The sequence below is a fragment of the Camelus bactrianus genome, chromosome 1, assembly GCF_048773025.1.
Source record: "Camelus bactrianus isolate YW-2024 breed Bactrian camel chromosome 1, ASM4877302v1, whole genome shotgun sequence".
Taxonomy (NCBI): Eukaryota; Metazoa; Chordata; class Mammalia; order Artiodactyla; family Camelidae; genus Camelus; species Camelus bactrianus.
Window position 1 is genome coordinate 806,743 of NC_133539.1, and position 9,942 is coordinate 816,684.

Sequence of the window (9,942 nt, forward strand, 5' to 3'; positions counted from 1 at the left end):
AAGAATTTTAAATTTGCACGCCCCTAATAACATGGTCTCAAAGTATATAAATAAAAATTGACAGAACTACAAGGAGAAATAAGACAAATCCATAATCATAATGAAATTGTGTAATTATCTTAGTAATTCATATAACAATCAGACCAAAACAAAAAGTAGTTAGAAAACAGAAGATGTAAGTAATATGCTTATCAAGTTAGCTGAATAGAATATAAAGAACACTGAACCTAATTCTTCTCAAGCACACAAGCACATTTGAGAAAACTTATAGACCATCTTCCAAGCTGTAAGGCACATCAGCAAATTTCAAGGGATTAGAATCATAAAGAGCAGGATCTTTGGGCAATGCAATTGTAATGGAAAAGAATAAAATAAGAAAATATGCATATGTTTGGAAATTCTTAAATATTCTTCTAAACGGCCTAGAAATCAAAGAAAAACATCATAATAGAAATTAGAAAATACATTGTCTTAGTCAGCTCAGGCTGCTATAACAAAATAGCGTAGATTGGGTGCCTTAAACAACAGACATTTATCTCCCACAGTTCCAGATGCTGGGTAGCCTGAGACCAGGTGCCAACATTGTCAGGCTCTGGTGAGGGCCCTCTTTCCGGCTTGCAGATGGCTGCCTTCTTTCTGTGTCTTCACGTGGCAAGAAACAGAGAGACAGAGAGCAAGCTCTCTGGTCACTTCATATAACCTCAAACTCACGACCTCATCTAGACCTATTTCCCAAAGGCCCCCTCTCCAAGTACCATGACATTGGGGGGTTAGGGCTTCAACACAGGAATTTGAGGGAGGAACAATTCAGCACATATTAAACAATAATGAAAATACCTCAAATCAAACTTTGATGCAGTTGAAGCATTATTTATAAGAAAATGTATCACCTTAAATGCATGTATTAGTAAAAGAGAAAAGCTGCAAATTAATAAATTAAGCATTCACTTCAAATTAGAAAGAACAGCTATAGGAAAAGAATATTATGGGCCAATTTCACTCATAGACATGAATGCAAAAATCGCCCCCTCACCCCAAAATTAGTCATCAGAATTTAATCAATATTAAGAATAAACTAGTATGAACAAGTCATGTTTATATAGTGGTCATCTCTGGGTGACAGAATTAAAGATTTTTATTCTGCTTTTGATGCTCATCTTTCTTCTAGAAAATCTCTAAATAAGCACTCATCTTATGAATCATGAAAATTATTTTTGAATTAATAATTAATATTCTTCTGATTGGTCATCTTTTTGAAGTCAACTAGATAATGAATGATGAGAAGATACTTAAAATAGCCATTTCATCTGAGCAACCATCTGAGCTACAAGACCTTATGTGTCTCAGTGTCTGTATTTGGTTGAAAACCAAGAAAGGGTAGATAGGAGTAGAAAAGGATTTCCAAAGACAGGGATGTGATAATAGCAATCTGTAGGCTTTCTGCCCAGACATAAGGGAGCAATCTCATACACAAATGTGCCTATAAATAGAATCCATACTGCACTTTAATGGATAATTTAAAAGCACTTTGCAAACAGAGTTAAGGAAACAGGAACTTAAATGCTCAAAAATCAATAGTTCTGTCCTATCCCAACCTGGTGAGTTACAGAAACAGATGCTTAAGCTGTATACTTTTTCAAGAAACTCTGGAAGCTGAATGGTTACATACCAGAAAGTTTAAAAATATCTACAAGTTTTGGCATAATAATTCTGCATTTAGAAATTTACATTTCAGAAATAATCAGTGATACATACAATGATTTTTGTATAGGATGCTTATTAAAGCATTATTTATGATGGTAAATATTTTAAAGCAGCATAAATATCCAGTCATTGGAAAGTAGTTCAGTAAACTGGGACACCCGTTGGAATAGTATGCAGCCATTCAAAATCATACTGTAGAAGAACATGATACGACACAAAGAAATGCTATCTACAAAGAAAAAAGTTTATTTTGTCCTTTATATTTTCTGCCTACTCCAATTTTTCTATACAAAATACTTGTATTATTTTTATAAATAGAAAAAAGCTTTAAAATAAAAAACTGATTCTCTCAAATAGACTCAAATACCCTTCATCAGCCTAAACCCACTTCTAGTGAAGGTTAACAGGCAGGTTGTACAGATTTGGTACACTAGTCTTCTACAGCTAAATGACAAACTATCATAAACTTAGCAACTTAAAACAATACACATTTATTATCTCATAGTTCTGTGGGTCAGGAGTCTGAGCAGGCTTAACTGGGTCCTCAGCTTAGGATCTCATAAGACTGCAATCATGATGTTGGCAAGGCTGTGTTCTCATCTGCAGGCTCAACTGGGGAAGAATCTGCTTCCAAGGTCGCTCAGGTTTTGGCAGAAGTTTTATCCTTGCTATAGGACTGAGGACCCCTGCTTCCTACTGGCTGTTTCTGGAGGTTGCCCTCAGCTCCTAGAGATCACCTGCAATTCTTGCCATGTGGGCTTCCCCAACACTGGTACTTACTCAAGCTAGCAAAGATAGTCTCTAAATTAGTTTCTAACAAGATGAAATTATATATAACATAATCATGGAAGAGACATCCCCTCACTTTTGTCTTATTGCATTAGTTAGATTCCCACCTCAATGGGGACGGGAATTATACAAAGGCATGAATAATAGGAGTTGGGGATCACGGTGGGGCCAACCCCATACAGTCTGTCCACTCTATCAAGCTTCCCAGTGCTGAGCTCAGACAAAGGAGGGAAGTTTTCACTTGGATCTGAATACACTTCTGATCAACTGACCACTCATAAACACAACCAAACCCTGCCCTCTATATTTGTGAGGCAGGACAGTACTGTAAAAAGCAAAGGGAGGGTTCACCATGAGTCAGAATTCATCTGGGAAACTTTGGTAGGTCCAGCGCCAGCCCTGAAGGATGGTTAAGATTTAGATCAACAGCGGAATGAGAAAGGGAGATTTTTCCTCTGCAATAAGGAGAGGTTGAGAGGCAGCAATTCCCAAGGTAGGTTCTAGAAAAGTAAGCAGGATGGTTTGTTCACAAGAAACAAACCAATATGATGTCTAGTTTCATATTCTAATTGGTTCCTTGATGGACAACATACTTGCAAAAACTATAAACAAGACCTAGAAAGGAACACAGTTTGAATTTTGACTAACTCAGCAGCATTAACACCAATTAGTATCCACAGTCTAGTAAATATTACTAATATTTACCTGTATCCAGTTGTCCTAAACTTCTGGAACATGGATGATTCCACCTTCCTGCCCCTGTCTGAAACTAGGCATGTCCAGAACAACTCCCCCCAGCCAATTAAAATGGACCAGTGACCCTCTTAAAGTGATTAACTGCAAGAGTCTCCATGTTCTAAAATCCAGATGTAGAACATTTAAGAAGCAATTTTGCCAAACTTTCAAGGAACAAATATCCTTCTCTTTCAGAAACTATTACAGAAATGATGCAGCATCATTTTGATACCAAATCCAATTAAGAGCAATACAAGAAGAGAATGTTATTGGTCAATACTTCTTATGAAAATATAGACCAAAATCATAAATGAAATACCATCATATTGGATACAACAATAAGTTTTAGATGTCGTATGTCATGACAAACTATAGTTTATCCCAAGAAATCAAGAATGGTTTAAAATTAAAAGATTAAAATATTTCACCTCAGAGTTCAAAGAAGAAAAGATGTAAAATTATCTAAATCAGTAAAGAAAACCATCTGATAAAATTAAAATCTATTAATGATTTTTAAAAATCTTTTATCAAACTATTAGTCGATAAGACCATCCTTAACCTAATAAAAGGTATCTACCAATATATATACCAAACTTCATAATCAAGGCTTTGAAAACATTCCCTTTAAGGTAATAAACAATATTAGGATAGTGTTATTGCAATTTTTACGCAACTTTGGTAGGGGTCCAAACAAAAGAACTAAGACCAAAAAAAAAAAAAAAAAAGATGTAAGGACTAGGAAAGAAGAAATGAAATTATCATTACTGATATGGAGAAATTAGAAACAGACCCACACATTTGCGAGATCTGGTATGTTTCAAAGGTAGCATTGCAGATCACTGGGGAAAGGATGGTACAATAAGTGGTACTGGTAGAACTGGTTATGCGTTTGGAAAACTTCTAAAATTATATCTCTACCTCACACCTCACACAAAAATAAGTTCAAAGTAGAACATGAAGAGGAAATATTCAAAATATTTTTAAAGAGGAAGATATCTTATGACCTTGGGGTAATAAAAGGATTTCTCAAATAAGACTTAATAACCACAAATCATAAGGAAAAGACTGATAAACTTGACTACATTAAAATTAAACATCTGTTCATCAAAACAGTATTTTTAAAAGGATAAAAAAAATACACAAATAGAATCCAGAATATATAAAGAACTTCTAAAAAGCTATAAAAAGGACAACCCAGGCAACAAACAGATGAACAATATCAGAATACAACTTACAGAAGAGGAAACCCAGATATCTAATAAATCGATTTTGAAAATCCCCGAACTCACTAGTAATCAAGGAAATACAAATGAAAACAGTGAGATATTTCAAATCTACTCAACTGAAAACAATTAAAACATATGAACATACAAAGGATTAGTGAGGATATGAAGAAACAAATCTTTGGAAAATATTTTGACAACAGCTCTGAGATTGGAAGCGGGCCTACCCTATGACCCCACAATTCCACGTGTAGATGTATACCTGGTCCACTCTCTCCTGAGTACCCAGCACAGAGGAAAAGGGGACCAGTGGGACATGGCAATTAGCAGGGGTGGAGGCTGAGCAGACAGTTTAGAAGAAGACTTCAAGTGGGACTCAGGCCAGGTAAGGCAATATCAGATGCCAATATTGCCAGGAGATGAAACTGGGGATCAGAAGCATGCTTACTTAGGGCAACCCCCTCCTACACAGCAGCTGAATCAGTTTATTATCTATAGCCAATGTGACCATGTTATTTCCTCCTTAAACTTCGCCAGCTAAAACCTTCTAGAACAGAGTCTCAACTCACATGAGTTTCCTGCAGCTGCTCTAAAAATTTTTTTCCATAAATTTAGTGTCTAACACAGCACAAATTAATTATCTTACGGCTCTGGAGATCAGAAGTCAGACACAGGTCTCCCTGGGCTAGAACCAAGGTGCCAGCAGGGCTGTGTTCCTTTCTGGAGGCTTGGCAGGAGAAACCATTTTCTTGCCTTTTCCAGCTTCTGGAGGCTGCCTGCATTCTTTGGCTCATGACCCCTTCCATCTTCAAAGCCAGCAATGAGGGGTAGAGTCTTCCTCATTTCACATCACTCTGACACTGACTCTTCTGCATCCCTCTTCCACATTTAATGACCCTTCGTGGTGATAACTTCGGGCTCACCTGGGTAATCTAGGATAATCTTATTTTAAAATCAACTGACTAGCAATCTTCAATCCACCTGTTACCTTAAATCCTCTTTGACACATAATATAACAAGTTATGCAGATTAGGATGTAGATAGCTTTAGGTGAGCCACTATTTTGCCTACCACATAACCTCTCCTCAACTCTCCCTCCCACACCTCCAATGGCGTCCCAACCCTTCCACAATGCCTCCCACACCTCTAGTCTCAGCACCACCATACACCCTGTCTTCCAATGATGTCAACCTTCTGGCCTTTTTCTAATTGGTGACTACCTATTCATGCCCAAACAATTAAAACTCAAACTCCAGGGCTCAACCCAAAGGCCACTTCCTCCCTGAAGCCTTCTTTGATTCTCAGCCTAAATGAATCACATCTTCTCAACACACCAACACAGCTTTCTGTGTATCCCAATTGCAGCACTGAGCATGGCCTCCTGTAACCATCTGTTTTCATATCCTTTCCTCAGTCCAAAGCAGCGAGGCCTTCAATGATAAGAACTCTGTCTCATTCCCCTGTGGGTTCCCAAATCATTACACAGGACCTGGCGAAGAGTAGGAGCTCAGAGAGTATTTCTGAGGCTTGGAAGAGGCAGAAGGAAGCTGCCCTGGGTTTCCTTCAACAAAACAGATGTCAAAGAATAACTTGGGTTAAGTGTGCAGGTGATGGGGCCAAAGAACTAGTTCAGATGCTCCTAACAAAAACACCAACAATCCAAAGCTTCATTTAATGCACAACTTACTATCATGTGGAAGAATTTCTATATCACAAGTGACACCCATTATTTTTAACTGCTAGCCTGTGGGGCAACTCTAAAGTAACAGACAAAATTAACCTCAAGAGAAATAAAGGATTTATCTAAAATGATTTACAAAGATTTGTCCTCAAAATTATAGACAAGAGAGTAGATGTTGGTCCAAGGCAGGAATGCCTGGCAACTGCCCACCAGCCCTACCACATACTCAGATAGTTCCAGTCCCTCTCCAGGAAGACTGGGAAGCACCATGTGGTGAGGATGAGGGATGTTACAATCAACCCAGTTTACGGAAAAACAAATTGCCTCTGCGTACAAATATACGCATATGTTATAATAAAGAATGCCTTTTTTAGAGAGTGCTTGTTAAGCAAACAGGGACTTATTTAATTTCTTCAATGGTTTGTTACTCGATGTCCATACTTTAGCAAGAAAATTCCCACCTGGGGCTAAGGAGACTAAAGCGAAGGAAGTGTTAACTCAGCACAATTACCACTTTAAAATGAAAGAAAGAAAGAAATATTAACATGGCTTGAGTTTTTAAAAGGCATGCTTCCGTTCAGGCTCAATAGAACTCACCTGTTCAACTCTTCTTTAATAGTCTGAATTATTAAATTCATTTTAAAACTCCAAAAAGCACTCACACTGGAAAGGAAATTTGAGACAAAGAAACAGAAATCCACACATTCAGCACCATGGACAGTAGACCCCACCACTTGCTTGCCGCCAGGGCTGAGAGCTAAGAGACACCAGAGCCTCCCCCAAAATCTACAGTATCCTTTCTAATGTTTAACTTGGGGTGATTACAATACATTAGCAGGTATTTTTCTTTGTTATTGCTCAAAGGACAGCCTTCTTCACCAAAGGGGTATACAACTTTTACCTACCAAGATCGGCTTCAGTGATTACTTTTATAATAAAGCCCTGAGATATCTGTGAAAATAGGAATGACTTTACCATTGACACATGGCTGGAGGTCCATGAAATGGCTACAGGTCCAGGAACTGAAACTGTTGAAACAGAAACACAGCGTCCAGCCTTGAATGGCTAGACTGTTTCAAGGACCTCATGGGACTTTTGCAAACACAAACACAGCATGCTGTCAGCCTTCCTCGAACATCAGGGGGAAAGATAGTTTCTTTCTAAATAAAATGAACCCATGTGTTGAAATTTTCTCATGAATAGCCTCAAAATGTAATCATAAAGCTATGTATTTCTAACCCTGAGTATTAATAAATATATGTAGAAAAGTGATGTTCTGAAGTCCAATATCACCACCACCTGTGGCAATACCAGTCACAAGCCCTAAATTCTACACAGGATATCCAATCTTTTCAGTTAAAACAAAACAAAACAAAACAAAACAACTCCTTTTACCATCAAATCTTTTTTCAAAACCTTATAATATTGGGTATTAACTGACTCAGAAAATGCATGAAGTTATATAAATTCTAACACACTTGTAATGAACATTGCACTGTATAAACAGCAGCATCTACATGCAAGAGTAAAGCATCAGTGCTTGGAAGTGACCAGTGTCAGTTAGCCAGCGATTGCATCTCTATTTGAAGACCCCTTGGTTTCTGATGGATCTCCAAGTCTGAACACATCCCCTACAACTACTCCAGCTCCCCCGATGTGAGGATTAGTGAGAGATCTTTTGGGATCTTGCCAACGATCCGTCCAGAGTGTCACCGTTCTGCGAACCGTCACCTTGGACCAAAATACACGTCTCTGAGACATTTTAATATGATGAATTGTTCTTGTGTACAAAGGGACTGGAAGTCAGTTGTCTTCAATAGGGAAGCACCCTTGCACATTTCCTTTGGTTCGCAATTCTAAAGCCAAGTTCGAGAAAAGGGACAACAGTTAACCCCCTGAAAGCAAGTAAATTTCAGAAGGATGTGGGAGGGCCTGTGTCAGAGGAACAGTGTGAGCTGGAGGGTCTGTTCATCACCCAGTCTACTCTGCAAAGGTCTCTCATCAAGGTCCTACTACCCCAGGATTCCTTTTGGTGAATCACACATCCTAAGTCCTCATCAACGCAGAGCGCTGTTAGCTCACACGCAGGGCCAAAGAGACCCAGAAGTCCGTGCTACCTCAGAGGAAGGTGGGAGGGAGATAATCAACCCCAGGAACAGGATTTAGGACCGGACTTTTTGTTAACTTTCAAAATTTGTTATGCAAGTAATATACTTCAGAGTAGTAAGGGGGGAAGTATTAACACTACCAGGCAAAAATAATAATAATAGTAATAAACACTTTCAGTCAACGATACGTCCAGAGCAGAACACTGGTGGGAACAGTAAGTGGAAACACTTTTTGACCCACCCCCAAATAAAAGAAGAAAATACAGTGGCCGAAAGGGAGGAACCTGCCCCCGCCCCATCTAACCTGCTCCTGGCGCCGACGCAGGGTCAGCAGGCAGATGAGCCCCTGCGTGGCTGGGGTGGGGGGGGCGCACAAAGGCACCGGCACACGTCCCCTTCCCCCGCGGCGCGCGGCTCGGGGGGCGCGGGCGCCGTCGCCGCCCTCCGTGCGCGCTGCTTCCCGCCCTCCGTCCCGCCCGCCCCGAGCCGCGCGCGGAGGTCATGTTTTCCTCAGAACGTTCCTCAGTCAGACGCGACGAAACTTAGACCGTTTTGAAATTTAAGCTTCATAAAGTCCAGAGCAAAATCGTGGCGGATGTCTACTGACAAGCAAGCCCGACGCCCTGTTTTCGAGAGCACAGTTCTTGTTTACAACTTCAGGGTTTGGGGCGGGGGTGGGGAGCCGGGGTGGCCGAGGCGGGGTCCGCGTTCCGCCCAAGCCACGTACCGCTTCATTCTTAAACCCTCCCCGCGTCCGCTTTCCGCCCGGCTCGGCTGTCTCCGGGGCTCGCAGCCTCTGCCCCGGCGCTACCTTGAGGAGGGGGCGCTCCGGGGGCCCGCGGGGCCCGCCCGGACCCCGCCCCGCCCCGCCCGGCCCCGCCGGCGACCCCGCTGCCGCCCAAGTTGGTCCGGGCCGGGCGGGGGTCCTCCGGGCTCAAGGCCGGGCGCGGTCGGGCCGGGACCTGCGCCCCCTGCCCGGCCCGGACCCCGGCCCCGGCCACGGACCTCCGACCACCGGCCTCGACCCCCGGCCTCGACCCCCGGCTCAACCTCGACCCCAACCCGGGCCCCGGCCCCGGCGTGACCCCCCATCTCCCGCCCGGATCCCAATCCGGACCCCGACCCCCGACGCTCGACCCCGATCCCTGGCCCCGACCCCGGCTCACCCCGGCCCGGACCCTGACCCCCGATCCGGAGCAGGACCCGGGCTGGGACCCCGATTCCCCGCCTCCGATCCCTGGCCCTGCAGGCGACCACTCACTCACCTGTCCCTCGACAGAGGGCGTGTCCGCAGGCTGACGGCGGGCGGCCGGGGCGGGGCCGGGGGGGTGGGAACAGGGCGATCCCTGCGGCGGCGGAGCCTGAGGAGACCGAGCCTGAGGCGACTGAGGCGTTTGAGACGGCGGTAGCTGCTCCTTGCGCTCCAGGCGAGGCGCTGCGCGCGGCGCGGTCCCGCCCCCTCTGCGCCGCTGACCAATCCCGGGCCGAGCTCCGCCGCTGGCCCCGCCCCCGACCAGGAGCAGGGCCTCGCCGAAGCGGGCGCCGCGGGCCAATCCGATGGCGGAACGGCGACGGGCTCGGCCAATCGGAGCTCGGCAACCTCTTCGGAAAGAAACCAATTAGCGAGGCTGGGGCGGGGCGGGGCCTTGGGTGGGTCACCATGGGGGCGGAGCCAGAGCCGGGCGGAACCCCATGCCCGAGG

The 9,942-nt window shown here is 43.5% G+C and overlaps 1 protein-coding gene across 8 annotated transcripts in view; it reads right to left on the reverse strand.

Moving 5' to 3' along the window:
• Positions 1-9,662, reverse strand: part of PCBP3 (poly(rC) binding protein 3) — a 184,819-nt gene extending 175,157 nt beyond the window's left edge. For 2 of the 8 annotated variants that reach the window (XM_074375553.1, XM_074375461.1), the window contains exon 1: positions 9,506-9,655. The gene's annotated coding sequence lies outside the window, so the exon portion shown is untranslated. Of the gene's footprint in view, positions 1-9,505 lie in introns of all 8 variants that reach the window. The other 6 variants (XM_074375767.1, XM_074375689.1, XM_074375599.1 and 3 more) reach the window with 5 other exon arrangements.
• Positions 9,663-9,942: the final 280 nt, after the last annotated feature.